Raw genomic sequence first — 22,154 nt, forward strand, 5'->3', positions numbered from 1 at the left:
TAGTTTATTGTCTCATGGTTAAAGATGGTATTAGAAATCCACGTTTGAAGCAGGAGAAAGGTGAAAAAGGAGGGAATAAGACATTTTCCTCCCTTTTAAGGACTCCCCAGAAGTACCGTACAACACTTCTACTTGCATGTCTTTGGCCAGAACTTGGTCACATGGTACACCTAGCTTCAAGAGAGGATGAGAAATACCTTTTTTTTAAAAATTGGAATATAGTTGATTTACAATGTTGCATTAGTTTCAGGTGTACAGCAAAGTGAATCAGTTATACGTATACATATATCGACTCTTTTTTTAGATTCTTTTCCCACGTAGGCCATTACAGAGTATTGAGTAGACTTCCTGTGCTATACAGTAGGTCCTTATTAGTTATCTATTTTATATATAGTGGTGTGAATATGTCAGTCCCAATCTCCCGATTTATCTCTCCTCCTGGAAATACCTTTAGATAGGTGAATTGCTGCCTTGAATAAAATCAGAGTTCTGCAACTAAGAAGGAAGAGAAAATAAATGTTGGCATAAGCAATACATTTGTACCTTTTGGGTACATGTTGATGATCTGCATCCCTCTGAAAGGACCCACAGAGTGGTCCTGCAGCTTTCAGCATGATCATGTAGACAAAAGATCAACCATAGGAGCATTGACCCTCCAAAGATCTCCCCCTGGGCCTCATACAATAGAGAGGGCATAGAGTAAATCATGTCTGTGCACAGGGACAGGTTGTAGACCATCTCTATAGCACTTCTGCCTCAGAGGCAATTAGATGATTAGGAATTTATAGTGGTCCCTCATGGCTCAGGCTTGACCAGAGCACAGGTGTCCCAACCAGAGGCTTTATTGGCTCATGTAACCAAACTGTGAGAAGGGCAGGGGCAGCTGGCCTCAGAGACAACTGAAATCAGATACTCAAATGCCACTTTCTCTCTGCATTGTCTGCATCTTTGCTTCCTGCTGAGGAATGGCTGCTTCTGCTCAACTGGAAATTTGTCTGTCATATAAGCCTCAGAGCCTCACATCTACCACTCTCCTCCCTTTCTCTGGCTGGAATTTAAAAAAAAACAGAAAACACCAGGGGAGGGCTCTGGTGTACATCACGTGCCGTATTCAGTCATCAAGGGTTGAGTCTGGTGAAGGAGGAAAAGGGGTCCAACTGTGGATGGACAAAACAATATTACAGCCAATATTAGGTGTTAGCTTTGTAGAAATCTTTGCTAAAATGAGAGGTAAAAATGATATAGGTAGAAAAAGTCTTTTCCCTTTGTTGTGAGTTTTTTTCCCCAATTTGATGTTTGCCTTTTAGTTTTAGTCATTTAATAAACACTGCAAAGCACTCATTTTGCACAAGACTCCTGTGTCTTTCGGTACCCTTTCTTTGGTCACAGTAACAGTTGATTAGGTTACAGTTTTCACTAAATCCATTTCAATCCTAAGGATATACTTCAGCCTCTCGATAGGATTTAGGTATTTCCGAAGTCTTCTCAGTAATATCTATTCTAGCCACTTCTCCCACTGAGGCCCTTACCCAGGACCTGTCAATTAATGACGGCTCCTTGCTTGTAAATAACAAAACCCTGTTCAGATCAACTTAGGCAAAAAGGAAGACAGAACTCGTAAGTTATAAAAACTGGGCTTAGGAGGGATTGAAATCTGGAAATGGGGGAACTGTGAGGTGCCAAAGAAGCCATTTTTTTCAGTTTTTCTGTGTGTGCTCCCTTTTTTCTTTTTTTTTCTTTCTTTCTCCCTTTCTCTCTCTCTCTTTCTTTCTTTCTTCTTTTCTTCCCTTCTTCCTTTCTACACTGATGACCCCTGCCTTATTCTGCTTTCCCTGCAGATGAATTTTCTCTGTGCTCATGGGGAGAATAGTTGCCCCCCACCCCATTATTCCAAAATGTGTATGTACTCCTTGATCAAGTACACCGACTCCCAAGTACCTGTCCCATCCAGAGGTTCTTGAGTAACTGGCCCACTTGAGTCAGTGTTCTTCTCCCTACGTCAGTCATCTATGGTCAGGGGAACAGAGTCCCAAATGATAAACATGGCCCAGCTCTGTGTGGCGGCTGGGAACGTGAGTGGCTTCTCAGAGAATTCTTACATTGTTAGAATCTTCCTGAGAACTTCCTGTTACAGATCGCCAAGTGTGAAGAGAGTAGCACTGAATACCAGGGACCACTCCCTCCATTTCTTGCCTAACTATCTGGCAACAGCCTGTATTTGACGACCAACTGATATCTGACGTTGCGTGCTTTAAGTCTCACAGAGATTAGAGGCCTCTAGCACTCCAGGTCCCAGTGATGACAGCAACAGAAAACAGCTTGGTCATGAGACCATCAAGATTTTTAGGGCTTCCCTGGTGGCGCAGAGGTTGAGAGTCCGCCTGCCAATGCAGGGGACACGAGTTCGTGTCCCGGTCCGGGAGGATCCCACGTGCCGCGGAGCGGCTGGGCCCGTGAGCCATGGCCGCTGAGCCTGCGCGTCCGGAGCCTGTGCTCCGCAGCAGGAGAGGCCACAGCAGTGAGAGGCCTGCGTACCGCAGAAAAAAAAGAAAAAAAAGAAAAAAATGGGAGGGGGGAACTCGTGCATGGGGAGGAGTGTCAAGGAGGAATCTACCTTCCTATATGTAAGATAAGAATACAGTATTATTCCTCACTCTTTCGATAAAATATGTCAGCCTTCTAGTTTTGTGGCTGGTGCTTGGCAGATTTTCGAGAGGGTTTAAAGTTGATAAACCATTTTCCAGAGACTGCATCATACGATCCTCAGAAGTGTTGAATACAAGGGCAGAGGGCTTTCAGATATAAAAATGGAGGTCCAGAGGTTCCAGCTCCCCCAAATCAGTGGTGGGTGGGGTTGAGATCCCAGACCAGGCCTTCTGCCTGAGACCTCTACACCTTTGGAAGTACTTCCAGCTGAAAATTCTGGTTTTTGAAATTCTTTTAAGCAGGGAATCTTGAACTTGCCTTCTCAGAAAGATTCCAAGATATAAAAGAAGGGCTCAGTACAATGCTGATCACCATGATAATAGTACTAGTGATTGACTGTTTTGGAAATTCATTCTGTAGCTAACCTGGTTGGGGGAAGGGAGGGAGAGAAGGAGGGTCTTAGAGTCTTAATAAAAAACCCTTTAACTTCAGCTAATAGCAATGATAATAGAGGCACCTGGTGACTGCTTTGGGCACTTAAATGTAAATGAAATGGGAGGGCACCTTGGTGGTCTCCATTGTTATATGCTGACGAAGTGGCTTCACTCAAAGGCCACAGGGAGGTTAGTGGAGGGTGTGGCCTGGTCCCACTTTGGGTCAGAAGTCTGTGGCAGTCCTGGGCCCAGAATTAGAATGTGTTCCTCTGTCCTACTCAGCTTTGTGACTCGGAGCAAAAGCCTGCACTTTCCTGGACCTCTGTGGGGTTTTTTTTGTTGTTGTTGTTGTTTTAAGTAAAATGTATATAATCAACTCTAGGGGTGGCTGACGCCTACAGTCCAGTCTGGCAACCAGATTGTTGATCATGTTTTTTTCCTAGTCAAACCAGAAAGACTTGAAAACAATTATTTGTAGTTTCTTACATGGGCTGTACTGTACTTAGAAGTTTTTCCTGCTTTCATTCCTTATGCGTATTGCAAGTCTTCCCCAAGCATCCATGTGCATGGAATCTGTGGTACCTGATGGTACCCTGCTGTCAAAGGCTCACGTTTGGATGGGAGGTAGGCTGTGTGGAAAGACAGGAGGCAGAATGTAATCAGGGTGGGACATGGTAGACAAAGAAATATACAATACGGCAGAATGGGGCACGTGTCACATGGATCCCACAGCAAGAGTTGTACAAAAGTGGGAGCAAAGTGCTATGGGAGCCAGTGGGGTTGGTCTGGGAGGCTTCACAGTGTTGTGTTCTGTCAACTGAGAGGCTGTGTCCTGGGGCTTCAGGCCTCAGTTTTGTCTGCCAAATAAAACATAATTTTCAACTTTTGGGTTGTGCATTTTTTTCAGTCAACAGTTTTATGAGCTGTAGAGACGCCCCCAACACCCCCCCGCAACACTTCTCAGTGATGACTACAGTCAATGGGGGACTTTTTTAAAAAATACAGATTCTTGGGACTTCCCTGGTGGCACAGTGGTTAAGACTTCATGCTCCCAATGCAGGGGGCCTGGGTTCGATCCCTGGCTGGGGAACTAGATCCCACATGCCTGCCGCAACTAAGATCTGGTGCAACCAAATAAATAAATAAATTAAAAAAAAAATACAGATTCTCTGGCTCCTCCCCCAGAGAATCAGAATTTTTAGTTCTAGGGTGGGCTCTGCAAGTCTACGGAAAAACAACAACACAACACCACCCTCACACAGGTCAGAATGGTCATCATTAAAAAAAATCTACAGGGGGACTTCCCTGGTGGCACAGTGGTTAAGAATCCGCCTGCCAATGCAGGACACACGGGTTCGAGCCCTGGTCCGGGAAGATCCCACATGCCGCAGAGCAACAAAGCCCATGCACCACAACTACTGAGCCTGCGCTCTAAAGCCCTGGAGCCACAACTACTGAAGCCCGCGCGCCTAGAACCCATGCTCCGCAACAGGAGAAGCTGCCGCAACAAGAAGCCCGCGCACCCGCAACAAAGAGTAGCCCCCGCTCGCCACAACTAGAGAAAGCCCGAGCACAGTAACGAAGACCCAACACAACCAAAATTATTAAAAAAAAAAAAAATCTACAGGAAATTCCCTGGTATGCGGCCACTATGGAAAACAGTATGGAGGTTCCTCAAAAAACTAATAAGTGAGTTGCCGTATGATCCAGCAATCCTACTCCTGGGACATGTATCCAGACAAAACGCTACTTCAAAAAGACACATGCACCCCTATGTTCATGGCAGCACTGTTCACAATAGCCAAGACATGGAAACAACCTGAATGTTCATCAACAGTTGAATGGACAATAGAATACTACTCAGCCATAAAAAAAGAATGAAATAATGCCATTTAGAGCAACATGGATGGGCCTAGAGATTATCATACTAAGTGAAGTAAGTCAGAAAGAGAAATTGATATGAGATTACTTATATGTGAAATCTAAAATATGACACAAATGAACTTATCTACGAAATGGAAACAAACTCACAGACATAGAGAACAGACTTGTGGTTGCCAAGTGGGAGGAAGGTCGGGGAGGGATGGTTTAGGAATTTGGGATTAGCAGATGCAAGCTATTATATACGGAATAAATAAACAACAAGGTACCTACTGTATAGCACAGGGAACTATGTTAAATATCCTGTGATAAACCATAATGGAAAAGAATATGAAAAAGAATGTATATATGTATAACTGAGTCACTTTGTTGTGCAGCAAAAATTAACACAACATTAATATATATATATATATATATAACTGACTTTGCTCTACAGCAGAAATTAACACAACATTATAAATCAATTATACTTCAATAAAATAAATTTAAAAACAACAACAACAAGAAAACAAACTGCCTTGTGCTTCTGATGATCAGCCATTGGAGCCCATTGGTACAGTGGGGGGACAGGCCCAAATAACCATGGGGGGGGTTATAATGGAGGGGTGCTATGGGGGTGTTAGTGCTCTAGGGAGAAGCTTGTATTTAAGCTAAGAGGTTCGCCCAGCAGAGCAGAAGGAAGGAAGGCCAGGTCATGGAAACACAGGTGCAGATGTTGAAGCCAAGGCAAGCCTCTGCCCTGCTCAAGCAGCTGAGGGTGGCTCCAAGGTGGTGGAGTACACGGGAAGAAGGGTGGGACATAAGACTGAGAAAGGGGAGTTGGGACCAGATTGTAAAGGGGTAGCCTTGAATATTGTGCTAAGGAGTCTGGGCTTGATCGTAGAGAGACTGGAGAACCAGAGAAGGTTACTTTTATGCACACCCAGACCTTGACAGAATGGTGCAAGTTCTTATAGCTGTTGTAGGGATTCAGTTATTCTTTCCTTCTCTCTCATGGGTAAATCAATGAATAATTCAGAATGCAAGTGAATCTAAGTCAATCAGCAAGTTTAGAGCAGACTATGAAGAAGCCTGTCTTAAAACCACCTCTCACTTGGACTACTGAAAAAGCTTTTTGTAACTGGCCTCCTTGCTTCAGTCTGGCTCTTCTCAGATTGGTCCTCTTTAATGCTTCTGAGAGGCAATTTTAAAATGCTTGTCACATCCTTGCTTAAAACCCTCCGGTAGTTCCCTGTGGTCTCTACATAATAATAACGTTTCACCTTAGCCTGGTGTACACAGGCACTCATGATCTGGCATCTTCTTAGTTATAGTAGTTTCTTTTTGTTTGTTTGTTTTTGGTTTATGTAAACTAAATTAATTTAAGAAAAAAAAGGAAAATTGATTTGGTGCAAGGAATAGGGGTGCAGGCTGGACACCCAAGAGAACTGACTAATCAACTTGGCTTCAGGAAGTTCTACTGTATAATTTTCTGTCTATGTCTTTAGTTTTTAAAATTTTTTTGTTAAATAAAAAAAATGTGTTTCAGGACTTCCCTGGCCGTCCAGTGGTTAAGAACCTGTGCTTGCAATGCAGGGAGCACGGGTTCAATCCCGCATGCCCCGCAGCCAATAAATACATAAATAAATAAATAAAATTTAAAATGTATTTGATGAAAATGTAATGCATTCTCATCGTAAAAAATTTTGACCAGTATGGAAGTACACAGAAGAAAATCGAGTTATTTTCACACGCCTCCCACACCCTGTCCCCAGAGGTAACTACTGTTGGTTGCAGATCTTTCTAGCCAATCTTCTATACATTTATTTGCCTATGTATTTACACTACAAATATATAATTTTTTTTTTTTCCTAAATGCAATTGTACCATATGTATTTTAATCCAGCTTGCTTTTTTTCACTTAATATTATATATTTCTTACCTTTTTTTTTGGTGGCGGGAGTGGGTATTTTCCTAAATTTCTTAGACATTTAAATTATCTTGGAAATGTCCAACCTTGTCTCTGTGAACAAATAAATTTTAAAATGTGTGTTTCTATACTTGATTCAGGAAAGGGGATCAGGGCCCCTCTACCTGAAGGTGCAAACTCATCCATCTTTAGTGCCCAGAGAGAGATGGAAGAGGGAACACAGGGCCATATCCTTGAGACTAGTGTAAATGTCCGTCACTCCTCAGCCAGCATTTCTTCTCAAGTTACTTAATATTTACATTTTAAAAAATTGTTATAATTTGCCATCTGTTATCTCTTCAGTTAATTTTCCAAAGGCCTGGGCAAACTCTGTCCACGTATTTCTCAAATTTGAATGATTCCTGGTTCCTAAACATCTCCACGTTCCTATCATCGGAAGTCTCACCAGGCCTGAATAACCACCTCTATCCAGTTCTTAAACCTAAATAATCACTTCTCATAGGAGCCCCAAAACCTTCATTTGCTTCTCCCTTGCAAAAATTCTCCAGGGCATAGGTGACCTCATCCTCCAGGACTCCTGAGACCTCAGACAGCTGGGATTTTTTGAAGTGGGAGCCAACACATAGGAAGGGTTTTCAGGCAATAATACCATTTCTCCTCATATATGGGTCATTTTCACCTTTCCAAATTTTCTTAGATAGTTTGTGCTGCTATAACTGAATACCATAGACTGGAATCTTATAAACAACTGAAATTTATTCCTCACAGTTCTGGAGACTGGAAGTCTGAGATCATGGTGCCAGTAGGAACCGTTTCTGGTGAGGGCCCTCTTCTGGGTTGCAGACTTGTAGCCTCACATAGCAGGAAGAGGGCTAGAGAGCTCTCTGGGGTCTCTCTCTTTCATAATCCCATTCATGAAGGCTCCACTCTGTGACCTAATGATCTCCCAAAGAGCCCCACCTCCTAACACCTTTACATTGTGGGTTAGGATTTCAACATATGAATTTTGTGGGGACAAAAATATTCAGTCCATAATACCAAGATAAAAGAAAATGGAACTCACACGATGAGCTCTAACTTACCCCTTGTCTTTTCAAATACTTCTCTGTTGAATTTAAAGGTAAGTCTTACAGGTAGCATGGCTGCCTGTGCTCTATTGTCAGCTCTGCAGGCCCAGAAATTTTATGTATTTATACTAACCTAACTCACATGTTAGTTACAAAAACTAAAATGCCAATTTACTGGGAATTCCCTGGCTGTCCAGTGGTTAGGACTCTGTATGTCCACTGTAGGGGGCATGGGTTCGATCCCTGGTTGGGGAGCTAAGATCCCACAAGCCCCAAAATGTGGCCAAAAAATAAATAAATAAAAATAAAATGCCAATTTATTAAATTTTAGCCGCTGCTATCCTTCTTACTTAATACAAATATAACAGTGTTAGCTCCCCATGGCCTCTAGGCCCTACAGCATTAGGTCAAACTCCTTAGCCTGGCATTTAAGGCCTTTACAATCTGGCTTTGAACCAAGTTTCTAGTTGGTTCTCATATGTCATGCATGTACTTCCTATATGCTCTTCCCTCTGTCTGGAATGTCCTTTTTGACTCTTTATCATGCAAAGTTTTTATTTTAATTGATGGTCCAGATCAAATAACACCTTCTCTCAAAGACTTCTCTGACCAGCTCTGCCCCTGCAGCAGGCCGTATTAATTGCTACTAATTCTGAGCAATTATTTCTTTTACTTTATTAGATTGTAACTCATCATATACGAATTGCCTGCCTCTTCCATCAGACAGTGAACTCCTTGAGGATCAGAAATCTATTTTCATCTATCAAGGTAACCCAGAGTATAGCACATCGACTAAACACACAATCTCAATAAATTTTGAACTTCTGCATTTGTACTTCCTGCAATTACTTCCTTTTCTTGCCTAAGTTCTTATAAAAGTTAATTTTGAAAATGTCAGCCGTCTCGGCTATCTTTAGAGGAAAGGAGGGTAAGGGTGTTTGTTCATGCAGGGACTGAGAAAAAGCACGTCCCTGGGAACCAGGAATGGTGACTGCTGCAGAAATACAAGTGAGGGAAACCACCGGGAGGAAAAAGCACAGCGGGAGAAGCCAGGCCAAATGACAACTGTTTCTTTCCACCAGGAAATCACCTTTTGAGATCTTTCTTTCCTCATATCTGGAGATTTCTGGATATTGTAAATAGAGGGCCCTGTTCCCCTGTGTCTTCTCTGTGTAGGGTTTCCTCTGTGTTTGTGTGCAGCGGGTGGAGGACGGCTTCCTAATTGGGACCTGTCTCAGGTGGAATAAGAAGAATCAAGACAAGAGGGTTGGTCCATGTTTGCCCAACTTCCCATCATCCTCCTTCCAGCTAATCAAAAGGTAAGCGCGATCCTGTGGGCAGATGCTGTAGCACAGATCTCTCCAGACCAGACCGGGAAGAACAGATATCGCAAGACAGGAATGGCGCAAAAGGGTCCAGAGGCATGAATCCAGCCAGAGTTTGTTCTGGTGTCTCCTAATTTCATTCCCACATTGGCTCTGGAACAATTCCTCTGGTCCTCCAACTCCCCTTTCCCTCTCGACTCCGAAGTCCCCTGCAAACCCTTTAGATCTGCCCTGGAGAGGGAACTGGGATCTGACAGCGGAGGAAAGCCATAAACCAGGGGCGCCCAACCTTCCCCTATGATCTGCATGGTGTTTATCAAGTCCTCACCCTTGAAGTCATTTGTGGTGCTCTCTGCTTTACTGAAGAAAAATGGATTTTGCCTCAATTCCTGATTCCTGTTTAAATATTTAGTTTAATCAGCACAGGCCCAAGTGCCTTTTCCATTTCCCCTGGTGCCTGGGAGCCACGCTGACACCAGCGTCATAAAAAATGCATCAGATCCCAGCAACATGCCACTGGCTGGGAGTCACTCCATCCCTCAAGTCTCAGGGCCTGGCCTCTGCTGCAGCTGCTTCGGGAGAAGCTGGGCTACCATGCAGAAGTCAGTGGAGCTTTGAAAGCTTCACCTCAAATCTTCTCCTGGAGGCAGTGATTGTGACAGGCAAGCAGCCCCCACTCCAGCCCAGATGTGAGGGGCCTTGTGGAGGTGCGAGGGGGTGTGTGTTGGTGGGGAGAGTGCAAGAGGTGGGAACACCAAGGCCACAGAGTCTTCAGACTCTGCCTTTGAAGTTGCTCTGACCTGGGTCCAACATAGGTTCTGTGTGAGTGTGGAGCAGAGACCGGGGACACCTGACGTGAGGAAGCAGCCAGGTTCAAGGGCACAGGAAGGAGACTCGGTGAAATGCTGGAGCCTTCTCTCTTCCCTCGGCTTCCAGAATTCTGGCTCCTAACGTGGGCTCCACCCTCTATTCCATGAACACAGTCTAAATTTCACCCACTAAACCAGAAGCCTGTCGGGGATGGAGGGGAGTCAGGACTTCCAGAGGATGGACACTTGGTCTCCTCTTACAGAAAACAACCAATGTTGGATTTGGCTGGATGGGTCCTGGGCATTCTTTGCCAAAACCTCGAAAAGCTTATACTGCCTCTAGGTGCCCTTTCTTTGGAGCCAGGTCCTCAGCTCTCTGATCTGGGCAATTGAACGGGAAACATCGCATCGGCTGCCACTAATAATATGGTCCTGTCCTGGCTTTGTAAAAGAAGCTCCTTGGGGCAACTCTGTACTACTCATGTTTTTTCCTCCAAAACTTCACAGAGATAAAAGGAAACATAAACAACGATTTATTTATCCGGGAGTTCAAAGTTTTGCTTTGAGCCCTCCAACATTTTCTATCCTTTTTGAAATTAAGATGCAGATAACTTCCCTCAGTCTCTTTTATTTTTTAATTAATTAATTTATTTATTTTATTTATGTTTGGCTGTGTTAGGTCTTTGTTTCTGTGTGTGGGCTTTCTGTAGTTGTGGCGAGTGGGGGCTACTCTTCGTTGCAGTGCACAGGCTTCTCATTGCGATGGCTTCTCTTGTTGGGGAGCGCGGGCTCTAGGTGCACGGGCTTCAGTAGTTGTGGCACACGGGCTCAGTAGTTGTGGCACACGGGCTTAGCTGCTCCACGGCATGTGGGATCTTCCCGGAGCAGGGATCGAACCTGTGTCCCCTGCATTGGCAGGTGGACTCTTAACCACTGCGCCACCAGGGAAGTCCCTCAGTCTCTTTTAGAAAGGGCAGCAGCTACAAACCTTTGGATAAAGATAAAAGGAGCTGATGAAAGGAGCAAATTCTAGTCTCCATCCATCAGTCAGGGGGGTTCGTGAGCCCCCCTCTGTGCTTTTGGAGTCATCTACACCGTAGGACGTCTAAGGCCAGAACCCTACCAGTTTTTTTCTAGCTGCCTAGGATTTCGACAGTCAGAAACCACCAAAAGAAAAGATGGCAGGGGAGTCGGTCTCTGAAGACCACCATCTTGCCAAATCCAGTGGTTGATTGGTTGCTCTGGTTTATCACAGTTGGGCCCCTCCCTTTGTCACATGGCTCCTGGAACCTGTACTCGTCAGGCTTTTTTCCTAGTTCCTTAATTGCTCCCTCAGTCCCCCTTTGCAGCTCTCCTCTCCTGATCACTACTTGAATAGTTCTCAATCTTGGCTGCCCATTAAAATCACCTGAGGAGGGACTTCCTTGGTGGTGAGTGGTTAAGAATCAGCCTGCCAATGCAGGGAACACGGGTTCGAGCCCTGGGCCGGGAAGATCCCACATTACACAGAGCAACTAAGCCCGTGCACCACAACTACTGAAGCCCGGCGCCTAGAGCCCGTGCTCTGCAACAGGAGAAGCCCACGCACCACAATGAAGAGTAGCCCCTGCTTACCGCAACTAGAGAAAGCCTGTGTGCAGCAATGAAGACCCAACGCAGCCAAAACTAAAAAATAAATTTATTAAAAAAAAATCACCTGAGGATTTTTTTCTTTTAACTGAAAATCATGGTCAACTCCAAGCTAATTAAATGAGGATCTCTGGGGGTGGGGCCTGGGTATTATAATAGCAGTTTCCTTGGTGCAGCCAAGGTGCAGAACTGACCTCTGCCCTCAATGCTGGCTTGCCCCAGGGTTCAGGCTTCTATGCTCTTTGCCATCTATACTCTCTCCCACGTGATCCGACCAGTCCCCAGCTTCACAGAGTTTCTACATAGTGGTGACTCCCAGATTGCATTTTTAGCCTGGGCCTCTCTGCTGAGCTCCAGAGCCCAGACCCCGTTGTCTATTCGAAACAGATATCTACAAGCACTTGAAAGTACTAATGTTCATGGATTTTGCCCTCTTGTCTCCTACATCCAACCCTTCAGCCAGGGCTATTGGCTCTATCTTAAAAATATATCTTTATTAGCCACGACGGCTATCATTCTATTCCAAGCCTTTGTCACCTCTCTCTCAAAGTACGTTAGCCTCCTAACAAGCCTCTGTGTTTCCATTCCCCTCAGTCCATCCTCTGTACAGCAGCCCAAGTGACGTTTGGTGTCTTTGGGGTTTATTTTTTTGTGTGAACTTTTCAGGAGGCTTTATTTCAGGTCATGATATTATATGCAGCGTCACTTATAACCAAGACACTTTATTTAACATGAAAAAATGCAGTAAGTGGCTCATATTCATGGAATTCACTGGTCTTACCATGTTCCCCATGACCAAGATGTAGTTCTTGGTCTGAACTTGGTTCAGAACTTGGTTCTTGGGCTTCCCTGGTGGCGCAGTGGTTGAGGGTCCACCTGCCGATGCAGGGGACACGGGTTCGTGCCCCAGTCCGGGAAGATCCCACGTGCCGCGGAGCAGCTGGACCCGTGAGCCATGGCCCATGAGCCTGCGCGTCTGGAGCCTGTGGTCTGCGGCAGGAGAGGCCACAACAGTGAGAGGCCCGCATACTGCAAAAAAAAAAAAAAAAAAGAACTTGGTTCTTGTAGCTGAAAGAAAGGTGAATGGCCTAGGAAAAACTCAGTGACAATATTGGGTGTAAGGGGAACTAACTACAGCCTACATGACAAGATGTTGTCCAGTATGATTTGGTATAGGATTTTAAAAGGTAGCCAGTGTATGTTGCCATTATGTACAGGTCTCAGTACCACAGTTTGAGCTGGAAGGGGTCTCTCTCACTATTATGCCAAATGAAACACAGGAGGAGTTTTGGTTTTCCATCACATAAACTTTGGATTGGTAAGTTTTGAATTCCTAGTGCCCAGGGAGGTTTGATGCCTCCAGAGAACACAGTCATGCTTTTTTGTTATTTTGGCCAAGGGAGCTTAGTTCCCTCGGGATAAACCCGAGCCCCCTGCAGTGGAAGCGCAGAGTCTTAACCACTGGACTATCATGGAAGTCCCCAGTCATGCTTTCTTTGTTTTTTTTGCGGTACGCGGGCCTCTTACTGTTGTGGCCTCTCCCGTTGCGGAGCACAGGCTCCGGACGCGTGGGCTTAGCAGCCATGGCTCACGGGCCTAGTCGCTTCGCGGCATGTGGGATCTTCCTGGACCGGGGCACGAACCCGTGTCCCCTGCATCGGCATGCAGATTCTCAGCCACTGTGCCACCAGGGAAGCCCTCCAGTCAGGCTTTATTGAATTGCAAGTCAAGACTAGCCCCTTTCTACTTTGTGTCCTTCATATTCCAGTGGATCTTTTTTTTTTTTTCCAGTGGATCTTTTTAAAACATAAATCAGATCCCTGTTACTCCTGTGTTAAAAACCTTTCCATTATACTTAGAACAAAATTCAAACACTTTACCGTGGCCTCCTAGGCCCTACATGATTGGACCCTGCTCACTTCCCTGATCTCATCTCCTACCTCCACTGGCCTTCGTAGGTCACGATCAGGTCAGGCTGAGTCTTGATTTGGGGAAGGCACTTGCTGTTCCTTTGTCCTGGCATGTTGCTCCCCACATGTCCCAGTAGTTCACTTCATCCCATCATTAGGTCTCTTTTGAGTTCTTATGTCCAAGAGGCCTTCCCTGACCACCATCATAACTTTTTGTTTCTTTATCCGGATTTACTTTCTGTAGGACGTTTATCATTGTATACTAGCATATCTATGGATTGATTTCTCTGTCTTCTCCATGAGAATATAAGCTCCAGGGAGACAGGTGCTTTGTCTATCTTTTTTTTTTTTTTTTTTTTTTTTTTTTTTTTTTTATTTTTTTTTTTTTTTTTGCTTTGTCTGTCTTGTTCACTGGTGTATCCTCAATGCCTTTAACAGTACTCATTATCTACTTGTTGAATGAAAAGGGCACTTTTGTAGACGAGACTTATATTCTTGGTAGCCTCCACCCTACTCCCCACCATAGAAGCATTGATTGGGATCTGAGGAGCCAGAGTGCTTCCTGACAAAGAAACACAATTAAGGGGTTAAAAGGTGCATTACCTTATTGGTAATCTGCTGTTGCTCATGGGAATGTGTGATAGCTCACAGGTGTGCTGGGGAAGAAAAAATTGGGGGATGCTTACACTGGCACTTAGCTGAGGGGCATCACATCTGGGTGTTCCTTTCTCTTAGCACTACTAAGCCAACCATGTCAGCCAGAAGGAGAGACAAACCAAGATGAGATAAATTGAGCTCTGTCTAAAGGATCTGAGCAGGACTGAAGTGGAGTGGTGCTGGGCCCTCTTCTCTCTATGTATCTCTCTTTTATTCAGCTTAGTCTCTGTATGTCCCTTAGTCTCTGTATATAGTGCTCAGTGTTTTCTGGCTGAATCTATGTTTACTTAAAATCAAGGGGTGGTTACCATCTGTATGAGTTTCCTAGGGCTGCTGCAACAAATTACCACAACTTGGGTGGCTTCAAACAACAGATATTTATTCCCTCATGGTTCTGAAGGCCAGAAGCCAGAATGAAGGTGTCAGAAAACTTAGTTCTTTCTGGGGGCTTTGACGGAGAATCTATTCCACGCCTCTTCTCCAATATCTGTTGGTTGCTGGCAGTCTTTGGCATTGCCTTGGCTTATAGCTCAGAACACCAGTCTTTGCCTCTACCTTCACATGCCTTCTCCTCTTCACTCTGTGTCCTCTCTTCTTCTGTTTCACACAAGGACACTTGTCGTTGGATATAGGGACAACCCTAATTCAGGATGATCTTACCTCCAGATCATTAATTTCATCTGCAAATACCTTTTTTCTAAATGAGGTCACATTCGCAGATTCCAGGTGGACATATATTTTGGGGGACCACCATTCAACCCACTATACCATCTTAGAGGCAAGAGGGTTAAGTTAGGAAATAGGCAGATTTGCTTTATTAGGCTGTGTCCCTTCCCTTCTCTTCCTGTTCTTTTCATCCCCCACTCCCACCCTCCTACCCCAGCTGCCTTCTTCATCCTGGGAGCAGAACTCTTTCCAGCTGAGAATTTTGCCTGTGGGAGGTCAGCCCTGGGCATTCCCCCTTGTCTTCACCATCTGTCTTAGTCAGTGACTTGCGTGGCTCTTTGCCCGTGCCCTGCCTGTTTGCATATTTGGACCTGGACTCTGATCTCCTGGACCTAGACCGGCTAAACCTGTTTTCTCCCAGGCTGAAGGACTCAGGGAACCTGCTTCTTCCCCTGGGGGCAGGGTTTGGTTTATTCCTCAGACAAGACAGACCTGGTTCTCAGCTGGTGGTGACACAGAAGAGGGTATTTCTAGCCCAGATCTCTCAAACTCCAGGTCTGTTCATCCACCTCATTCTTTTTTTTTTTTTTTTTTACTTTGCCTCTACTTAACAATTGCCCCCACTTTTTCACTTGTTTAGTTTCTATATACGTATTATTAATTCATTATCAAACTTGTCACCAAAACTGGAAAACACCTACCCAACAGGTGCTTTTTTTTTTTTTTTTTTTTTTTTTTTTTTGCTTTGTCTGTCTTGTTCACTGGTGTATCCTCAATGCCTTTAACAGTACTCATTATCTACTTGTTGAATGAAAAGGGCACTTTTGTAGACGAGACTTATATTCTTGGTAGCCTCCACCCTACTCCCCACCATAGAAGCATTGATTGGGATCTGAGGAGCCAGAGTGCTTCCTGACAAAGAAACACAATTAAGGGGTTAAAAGGTGCATTACCTTATTGGTAATCTGCTGTTGCTCATGGGAATGTGTGATAGCTCACAGGTGTGCTGGGGAAGAAAAAATTGGGGGATGCTTACACTGGCACTTAGCTGAGGGGCATCACATCTGGGTGTTCCTTTCTCTTAGCACTACTAAGCCAACCATGTCAGCCAGAAGGAGAGACAAACCAAGATGAGATAAATTGAGCTCTGTCTAAAGGATCTGAGCAGGACTGAAGTGGAGTGGTGCTGGGCCCTCTTCTCTCTATGTATCTCTCTTTTATTCAGCTTAGTCTCTGTATGTCCCTTAGTCTCTGTATATAGTGCTCAGTGTTTTCTGGCTGAATCTATGTTTACTTAAAATCAAGGGGTGGTTACCATCTGTATGAGTTTCCTAGGGCTGCTGCAACAAATTACCACAACTTGGGTGGCTTCAAACAACAGATATTTATTCCCTCATGGTTCTGAAGGCCAGAAGCCAGAATGAAGGTGTCAGAAAACTTAGTTCTTTCTGGGGGCTTTGACGGAGAATCTATTCCACGCCTCTTCTCCAATATCTGTTGGTTGCTGGCAGTCTTTGGCATTGCCTTGGCTTATAGCTCAGAACACCAGTCTTTGCCTCTACCTTCACATGCCTTCTCCTCTTCACTCTGTGTCCTCTCTTCTTCTGTTTCACACAAGGACACTTGTCGTTGGATATAGGGACAACCCTAATTCAGGATGATCTTACCTCCAGATCATTAATTTCATCTGCAAATACCTTTTTTCTAAATGAGGTCACATTCGCAGATTCCAGGTGGACATATATTTTGGGGGACCACCATTCAACCCACTATACCATCTTAGAGGCAAGAGGGTTAAGTTAGGAAATAGGCAGATTTGCTTTATTAGGCTGTGTCCCTTCCCTTCTCTTCCTGTTCTTTTCATCCCCCACTCCCACCCTCCTACCCCAGCTGCCTTCTTCATCCTGGGAGCAGAACTCTTTCCAGCTGAGAATTTTGCCTGTGGGAGGTCTGCCCTGGGCATTCCCCCTTGTCTTCACCATCTGTCTTAGTCAGTGACTTGCGTGGCTCTTTGCCCGTGCCCTGCCTGTTTGCATATTTGGACCTGGACTCTGATCTCCTGGACCTAGACCGGCTAAACCTGTTTTCTCCCAGGCTGAAGGACTCAGGGAACCTGCTTCTTCCCCTGGGGGCAGGGTTTGGTTTATTCCTCAGACAAGACAGACCTGGTTCTCAGCTGGTGGTGACACAGAAGAGGGTATTTCTAGCCCAGATCTCTCAAACTCCAGGTCTGTTCATCCACCTCATTCTTTTTTTTTTTTTTTTTTTGCAGTACGCGGGCCTCTCACTGTTGTGGCCTCTCCCGTTGCAGAGCACAGGCTCCAGATGCGCAGGCTCAGTGGCCATGGCTCACGGGCCCAGCCGCGGCATGTGGGATCCTCCCGGACCAGGGCACGAACCCGCGTCCCCTGCATCAGCAGGCGGACTCTCAACCACTGCGCCACCAGGGAAGCCCGGCACCTCTTTTTTGTTGGCTGTGCTGCACGGCATGTGGGTTCTTAGTTCCCGGACCAGGGATCAAACCCACGCCCCCTGCATTGGAAGCACATTGGAAGTGTGGAGTCTTAACCACTGAACCTCCAGGGAAGTCACTCAAAGTGCACCTTGCACACAACTTGTCTAAAACTGAACCTGTCAACCATCCCTCTTCCCCACAACTTGCCTCCCCTCCTGTACTTTCTATTCACTGAATCACATCTCTCTCCACCCACTTGCTGATAACCAGATGTTACCCTTTTACTCCAAACCTCCCCAAAGGCACCAGATTCTGTAGCTCCCACCCCCTAAGTCTCTCTCAAACCCATCTACATCTCTCATATCCCACTGCCTCTACTCTAGGTTATCATCCCTTTGCACCAACCTGCCGACTGATCTCACAGCCTAGACTCGACTCTCCAGCCTCTCCAATCCACTTTCTTTGCTGCTATCTGAGTCATTCCTACAAACACTCCCTGTTGTATCCCTTCAACACTTCCCATTGCCTTTTAGGATTCTATTTCCTGACCCCACACCCTGTGCTGTCATCATCGCCAATTCAAATCCACAGCACTCCAGCACTTTATAGATTAAGAAAAATAAGAGCACTTAGGTCAATTAGGTTACCCTTCCAGGGGCTCATCCCTGTCTACGTTGTGATTTCCAGTCCCTTTTCCAGTATCTGGAGGCAATGTTGTCGCTAGAGAAGGAACATCCTTGTGGATGCAACCAAATGGCTGAGCTAACTCCTCTTTGAGGGCATGAGAGAACCATGGAATCCTAAAACGCACACTTCCAAAAATTAAGATCTGGGACTGGTCTTGGGTTTCATGTTTTTAGCACAGGGGATCAATGGAAGGAGAAGCTCCATGGCTAAAGAAGCTAGGAAACTCCAACTCTGGTTTCCTTTCCCTTAGGGGCTCCATTGCTTTGATTCTTGCTTTCTTCTGGAATACAGTCATCTGCTTGTAAAACCCAGGACCACCTTGGAATAGCTGAGAGAGACTGGCTTTTTTCCAAAAGAATTTTTACTAAATAACACATAAGTTAATGAAAGAAAAGGGAAAGAGAGAGAGAGAGAAATCGAAGAAAACACAAAGGACAAGATATGGTACTTATCTAAAGACTGGCATCTGGTTTTAGATTAATTACATTCTAGACCCCCAGGCTGCTTTCTTGAGTTCAATATCAGAAAGTTCCCAGACTCTGGCCAGCCCTTATTTTTTTTTGCATGTATAAAAATTCCATCCTGATGTTGAGACAAAAACCAACCCTCTGTCTTATCTATAGCTTTCTTGCAGCATCCACTTTTTTTCAGCTAAGCTGTGGGATGCTGGGGACTGCACAGGGAAGATTCTGGGCCTTTTGGCAATCCCTTATCGTGGTCCTTTAATCACAACGGCCATGCCAGGAAATTTTACCCTTGCGGAGGCTGGATTTTCCCTGGGGTTTCTGGCATGATCTGAGAGACCCCTCTTTCTTAGTAATGAGGATGGCTGGAATAGAGAGAAGTGACATGTAAGTAAGAAGCTTAACATGTGCCCAACACATTGTATATTTCACTTTTTAGCATAAGCATTCGCCATAGGTGTCAATCACTAGTCATGATTTGTAGAACTTGAGGACCTGAGGGGTTAAGCAACTTGCTCAAGGTGTTAAAACTGAACAGTCAAACTAGGAGTGAAGTTTGGGTTGATTGATGACAAGTTTGTGATCTGAGCCATGCAGCCTGAGGAGGTAGACGTGCCTTTGCTTTCTTTGAAGGCACAGGCTTTTCCACCCTTCTTTGTATGTTTTTTTTTTTCCAATCTAGAGACATTTGCTGAACTCTCTTATGTGCATACCTCTTTGATATTAGGAGGTATACAAGTTTCCTAGACAAAGTCCCTGCATTCAACTCTGCACCTGGTTCTCTATGTTGAGCCCATCATTCACGGGCACTTATTCTTTCAGATATTGAGCACCTATTATGTAGAAGACACTGGCCCAGGATCTGGAGATGAAAGAGGTTAAACACACAGAATCTGGGCTTCCCTGGTTGCACAGTGGTTAAGAACCCACCTGCCAGTGCAGGGGACCCAGGTTCGAGCCCTGGTCTGGGAAGGTCCCACATGCCGCGGAGCAACTAAGCCCGTGCGCCACAACTACTGAGCCTGCGCTCTAGAGCCCGTGAGCCACAACTACTGAGCCTGCATGCCACAACTACTGAAGCCCACACGCCTAGATCCCGTGCTCTGCAACGAGAGAAGCCACCAAAACAAGAAGCCCGTGCGCCATAACGAAGAGTAGCCCCTGCTCGTCTCCACTAGAGAAAGACCACGCACAGCAATGAAGACCCAGTGCAGCTAAAAATAAATAAAGAAACAAATTTATTAAAAAAAAAAAAAGAATCCACCTGCCAATGCAAAGGACATGGGTTTGAGCCCTGGTCTAGGAAGATCTCACATACCGCAGAGCAACTAAGCCCGTGCGCCACAACTACTGAACCTGCGCTCTAGAGCCTGTGAGTCACAACTACTGAGCCTGTGTGCCACAACTACTGAGCCTGTGCTATAGAGACCGTGCTCTGCAACAGGAGAAGCCACCGCAATGAGAGTCCTGCTCACCGCAACTAGAGAAAGCCCACACAACAACAAAGACCCAACGCAGCCCAAAATAAATAAATTAAATTAAAAAAAAAAAACTACACAGAATCTAGAGGAAGGAAGAGCCTGGGTTCTGCCACCATCATTACCTCCTACTACTCATCCCCTTCCCCCCAAACTCTGAGCCCTTTCATGGAGGGCGTGGGGGTGGGGCTCCTGGATAAGGCTGTTCCTAAGGGGAGGAGGTAGGTACGGATGCAGGGAGTTTTCTTGGCACTTTTTGCCCATTTATTGTGGTTAGTACCTGGTAAGGTGCACAAAATTGTGGAAATGAGACAAGGAACTAACAGAAACAGAAATATTTTGAAGGGGAGAAATGGCTCATTTATTCAAAAATAATGGGAAAACCCCTTAGTAGAGCTTGTGATCTATTATTCCTTTGCAGTTTATGGTTTCCAGGTGGCCTTTTCACTTGGAGAAATTCTTCCTGGTTAAGAGATTTCTAGGCCAAAGGAAAGGGCTGAATTATCCCAATACTGCTGCCAGTTTATGGTTTGACTCCAGCTAAATTATTCAACCTATTTAGGTGTCAGCTCAGAAACGGAGAGGGTGATGTCAGCTACGTCACAATATGTTTTCCGTGGGATCTCCAGTAAAAGGGTTATGAGAAATAACAGTTATGCAGTGTGCATAACAAAACACTTCTGCTTTTTTCTCTAGGTCAAAAGAGCTGATGCAGGATCACAATTTGACTCATGGCATAAAACCTTTGGGAATCTGAAACTTTCTTGAGTTAAAAAAAAGCAACAGACACCTGTATTTGCATAGTGCTCTGTGCTGAATGGTTTACAAAGCATTTTAAGATATCACAACTGATCCTTACCCCATCTGTGAAGTAGAATTAGTATGCCCCCATTTTATATTTAAAGAAACTTGGGTCACACAATCAGGGTAATTCAGGCAAAGGTACTTTATTTTTTACTTTCCCTCAGCTATCTAGAAAATTATTTTTTTCACCTCAGTAATTTGTGATAATGGACCATCACAAATGCCATCACCAGACAAACAAAACACAATCTTCTTTTCTGGGGACACTTCCCATCCCTGCACAGACCCCAAAGCCAGAGTCAACAACACACAGCTGTAAAGCACCAGAAACTCCAAACAACCTAGGACAGTAAGGGATCATCTTCATGTATATTTTACAACAACGTCTGGGAGTAGCTTGGAATGGATTGGCTTCTCTAAAGAAAGTTGTTTGTGTTCATTTTGGGGGAGAGCCAGCTCAGATTCAACTCTACTTGGTTCTTTGTTTCTGTGAGGGTATGAAGGCTGAGAAAACAGGGGCTGTCTAGAGAATTCGCATGGGAAAATAATAACTTTAAACGCTTTAGGTACATAACCAGTTAACAGTCCATCAACAGTAAGCTGATTGGCACGATCTCTTTTTTGAGGGGCTGTGGTGATGATGAACTGTAGGGCCCTGTTCCCGTAAGGGCAAAGGAAGCCCCCCTCCTCTAATGGTCTCTTCTCCCAGCCGGGCTGCACTGCAAGCCTGTCTAGAGGCAAGGCCTCCAGGTGTGGGGAAATAGGTTTTATTCAGCCCGGTTTTGGGGTGAACGCGGATAGACCTGACAACGTAGTTACGGTAGACTTGGAAGGGGCCTGTTTTTCTAGCCTTGTCCCCAGATAAGTCTCTGCCCGGAGGAGCTGCAGGCACCTGGGGTCCTCCTGGCTCCAGGGCCTGCCATCTCCAGGCCTGCCGCATTAACATCACCACGAGGAAGGCGCCCTGCTGCGAGCACTTATTTGCATCCAAGTGTTTGCACCGAGACAGGGGCTCACGTGCTCGAGGTCACACAGACTGGGTCTCTCCAGGGACAGAAGCGGGGAGGAAGCCCTGTCTCGGGGTGGGCAGGTGCCGGGGTACGCTGGTACGCCCTCCACTTCCAGTTAGGTCCCCCAGGCCGCCCCCCCTCCCCAATTCCCTGCTGGCCCCAAGCGCTCCGGCCTCCCGGGGGGCCGGGAACTCGGCCTCGCTAGCCCGGCGTTGGGGGCGGGCACCTGCTCCCACCCCTCGGCGTCCCCTCCCCTTCACTTCCCCCTCCCCTTCACTTCCCCCTCCCCTTGTTCCCTCACTCCCCTCCCCCCCGTGGCTGGG

General features: G+C 45.5%; 1 protein-coding gene across 4 annotated transcripts in view; it reads left to right on the forward strand.

Moving 5' to 3' along the window:
• Nucleotides 1-22,154, forward strand: part of MTA3 (metastasis associated 1 family member 3) — a 196,583-nt gene that overhangs the window by 21,598 nt on the left and 152,831 nt on the right. For 3 of the 4 annotated variants that reach the window (XR_003004294.1, XM_024753599.1, XM_024753601.1), the window contains exon 1: nucleotides 9,171-9,256. The exons of the other annotated variant lie outside the window; for it this stretch is intronic. The gene's annotated coding sequence lies outside the window, so the exon portion shown is untranslated. Of the gene's footprint in view, nucleotides 1-9,170; nucleotides 9,257-22,154 lie in introns of those variants that run through there. 4 annotated transcript variants of the gene reach the window in all.

The sequence above is a fragment of the Neophocaena asiaeorientalis genome, unplaced genomic scaffold (genome assembly GCF_003031525.2).
Source record: "Neophocaena asiaeorientalis asiaeorientalis breed wild unplaced genomic scaffold, Neophocaena_asiaeorientalis_V1.1 scaffold171, whole genome shotgun sequence".
NCBI classification, from domain to species: Eukaryota; Metazoa; Chordata; class Mammalia; order Artiodactyla; family Phocoenidae; genus Neophocaena; species Neophocaena asiaeorientalis.